This window comes from Gavialis gangeticus, unplaced genomic scaffold, assembly GCF_001723915.1.
Source record: "Gavialis gangeticus isolate Ggan-Ray unplaced genomic scaffold, GavGan_comp1, whole genome shotgun sequence".
Lineage (NCBI taxonomy): Eukaryota > Metazoa > Chordata > Crocodylia > Gavialidae > Gavialis > Gavialis gangeticus.
In genome coordinates, this window is record NW_017729029.1 from 5,968,772 (window position 1) to 5,973,044 (window position 4,273).

Genomic DNA, 4,273 nt, shown 5'->3' on the forward strand with positions numbered 1-4,273 from the left:
TGATTTTTTGTATCCAGTAGATTTACAAAGTGAAGTTTGTAGGCTCACCTATGAAATATGCTTTGTAAATTCTCTTTGAAGATTGCAACTGAGAGACTGGAAGGAGAGTGGTTGTTTTGTGAGAAACATGCATCCACAGGCAATTGGGTATTTTTGTCTTTGATAGATTTTCGGTGTGCGTTCATTCTGGTGCACAATTGATGAGGCTAGTGGTCATATATGGCACCCTGCCCATCCCATACAGTGGGGGTCCACCTAGTAGGGTGCCTTATAGCTCTGAGTGCAGAGCAGGCTTGGCCCATGTCCAGCAGACACACAGCTGGGCTCTGACCCCAACCTTGAGGCATGTCCTGGAAGTGTTCAGCCCTGGAGGCGAAGGGAGGACCCCAGACTGGGCATTTGTCCAGCTGGCGGTGAAAGAAGAGGCTCCCTGTGCTGTAGACCCACCAGGGAACCCTGGAATCTCTGGCCTTTCCTGGCCTGGCTGCTTGCCTGCTGGCTCTCCTTGGCCAGCCATCTCTAAGGCTGAGCAGGTGGAGATTCCCTTATCTGAAGGGTTCTTCCAAAGAAGGGGTTTCTGGGTTGTGCTTTGAAACCGCCCCGCAAACTTTTTCCTCCCTGTGCTGTTTCTTGTCTGTAGGTCTGAGGAGCCTGCCTTGCCACGGTGTGAGAACCCAGCTAACGTGGTCCCTTCATACTACAGCCCTGGGCTGCAGGTGTGGCACCAGACTGTACCTTGCTGTTTGTCACTGCCACAGACAGGCTAGTGTGCCCAGGGCTGGGCAGTGGGGATACATGGCCAGGTAGGTTGCAGGTCCTTGACCCAAAGGGCTGAGGCAAATAGGAGACCAGACAGAATCTAGGTATAATGCTTAGCCATTTCAGGCACCAGGGACACAGAGAGAGGCCAGGCGAGAAGAGTGTGGGTAGGACTTGAGGAGCAGGTGGAGTGAGTAGGGCTGGGGAAGGCAAAGTCATAGGGTGGCACAGAGGAGACATTTCTCTTGGGTTACTTGGAGACATTTCTGTTGGGTTAGATCTGTTTCTCTCCACTTTTTCTCTATAAGCCACTATCACATGGCCTCCAAATGATCCTCTCTCTTATTAATGGGTCTTAATGAGTTACAGTTACATATGGAACCCAGAGGTCTCACCACTATAACAGATCTGTTCTATCTTCTGCTTCCTAGTTTCAGGTAAAAATGAGTCTCTTTCTAAGTGGGGTTGTGGCACTCATCAAATACTTTTTTCAGCTGCTCCAGCATTTAAGGCCTTTCCAGGCTGCTTGTTTGTCTGTTTCCTGGCTCTGATTTCCTTACCCATTTATCAGACACCCTTCCACACTGGGAGACTCAGCGGACTGATGGCTGCCACCATGTTTCATGTAATTCATGCTAAGTAATAACACAGGAGCGCAACATGCCCATAAAACTAAACTGTCTCTTTATTAAGCAAACTAGATACAGAGATGCTGCCTCTACAACCAGCCTTCCACCCACATACACACAGACCACTTTCCTTTTACAACACATTCTCTTCCGTCCATATTTCCATGCATACTTCTAGATAAGGGAACTTCTGTGCATCTAGTCTGACCTCCTGGGTATCCAGTCAGCTTCCTGCCTCCAGCCTGGATCTCCCATCAGAGGCAGGGATCATTCAGGTAGACACCCAGCCTGGATGTGCAGATATCACATGCTGGAGACTTCATCAGCCACTATACGTTTTTCAAATGCTCAGTTCCCCTCAGCATGAAGAATCTGCTCTTGGTTTATCCTTCAACTTCAAGCTTCAGCTGCCAGCAGCTGGTTTTCTTGTGTCCTTTTCTGAGATGGAGCCCCTGCATCCTGATCCCAGCTCTTCACTCCTTGCTATTAGCATGTCTATGAACCTTGGTTTCACACTTCCGTGGTGACATATGTCACAGGTAAGGGAGCGGAGAGGCTGCACAAGGCCACATCAGACAGATGTGGGAACAGAACTGGGCCCTCTAAGCCAAAAGATGCATATTTCTGCCATATCTCAGTCTCCCCATGGGACTGTGTCCAATCAGATGCTCCGGTAACCCACACAAGCTGCCTCTGGCTGTGTCACCTGCCAGCTGCCACCCAACTGCATGCGTGACAGCTGGCTGCACTAGAAGCACCATACAGGTCTGGGGCATGTGGATAGGAGTTCACAGTCAGCTAACAGCCAAGTGTGTGCTATAATCTCTCTGATCAGGGCTCAGGATGCCTGTGGGGATGACTTGGGATTTTGAATCTTTGGGGCTAACAAAGCTGCAAATGGTTTGTGCATATTCAGCACCCTGCAGAGCCTCCCTGGGGCTGGGTGAGTAGCAGGATTTGAACCACAAGCCTTCTGCCCACCCTGGTCCTAGCCAGATTGCTCTGTGTTTGGTAACCTCCTGGGAGAGCACAGAGGTGCCTCACAGGACTGATGCCACAACCTCCATTTTAGGATGCCTCTGCCTACAGTCAGCCCTGGGCAGCCCACTCTTATAGCTCATAACACGCACCCTAGAGCCAGCTCAGTGCTGCTGAATGCCAGCACTGCTCCAGGGATGTCCAAGCAGGCCAGAGCCCTTCTCCCTCTGCTTCTCTTCTGTAGACACTGCAGATGCCCAAGAGCTAGATGCCAGCCCTCCTTTCCCATTTTCCCAGGGAGTCTTTTTCCTGGGCAGGTTGTCCTTTCTTAGACCATGAAGCACTGGCCTTGGCTCTACCTGAAGGGGCAGGGGAAGGGAAGCAACTTAAGCCTCTACTTTCTTGCAGCAGCAGCAGGAATGCTACAGCCCCCTGGCACAAGCTTGTGCTTTGGCTTGGGTCCCCTCAGCTGCATGGACAATTTGCACCCTGCTCTGGCATTTCCTCTCATCAGCCACAGGAATGCAGGCGCTACATAGAACAATGGGGAGACACCTTGCAAGGCGTTCTGTGACGCAGGCCCAGGGCATGCAGCTGCTCTGGGTGGCGTGCAAGGCCAGAGGCAATCCTTGAAGGAGGCAGTAGGATGCAGCTGGAGGTGACACTGTCTGCAGTTCCTGCTTCAGGATGCACTCTCCTTTCTCCACTGCAGTCCAGCTGCCTTCCCAGCTTGGGGAGCGTGCTCTGGGGAACCACCAATCAGGCTTTGCTGCCCTGGCCTGGCTTTCAAGCAGCTAGGCTGTGCTGTCAGTTAGCTGTTTCGTGAGGGTTCACTAGGGCTCCCAGCTTCTGGGGAACTGCAACCAGCTTGTGGGATAGGACACTCCACCATAAGCCTAGCCCATCAGTGGCCCAAGCACATACACCTTTAGATAGGACTCCTGTTCCCTCCAGCTGGCATTTGTAATTCTATTCTATTCCCTTCCAATTCTTACCCTGCCCTTACACAATATCTGAGCATCTCCCTATGGTGCACTAAGCATCTGATTAATTCTCAGAACCATATTTCCCAGGAGCCCCAGAGCAATCACAGTGACATGGGGAAGGTCTGGTCCCTGACAGAAGACAAGCACGTGCATTTCACAAGAGAGTAGCTTCCACTGTGGTACCCAAATAGAGGCTAGGCTCCTGAAGTACCTAGCTTGCTAAATGAATGGCTTGGGGGATCTGGCCTTTATAGAGCCTGTGATAGCTGCCATCTTGTCCTCTAGCAGGGACTGAACTAGGGTGCTGTAGTCAGGAAAGAGAGGGATGGAAGAGTTTGGGTCCTGGTTATAATGGTGGGCATACAGGCACAGCCTATGTGGGCTTTGCCTCATAGTGTGGGGCATGATCCTTTCCCTAGGATCTTCTTAGCATGTATGAACCCACTGCTTCCCCCTCACTGAAGTGGCAGCGTAGTGGCAGTACTTTTGTCTCCCTTCCTCTTACCTATGGCATGTTGTAGGCTGTTCTTGGCTCTGTTACTTCCTGTGGGTGAGGGTCTGAAGTTGCAATTTGGGGGATTACTTGGGTTAACAACTGCCCATGATGATCTGGAGACCCTTGCAGTCCTATGTAGCCAAGTGTGGTGGTCTGGGTCACAGGGTACCAGCTAGGTGCTGGGCATGGGTATGGGCTCCCAGGTAGAGTAGAATGCTATGGCCAGATACAGACCCTAGCTGGGGCAGGGAGCTGCTCTGTTCTGTGGAGCAGGGTCTGATGTGGATTTGTCTGTCACTATGGCCTCGTCGACATGGGAAAAGGACTCCCAAGATGCACTCAGGTGTAGGGTTACCATATTTCCTGTTCCAAAAATCACACCACCTGTTGCGCAGGGGTATATGACTGGGGTGGGGGTGGGCTCT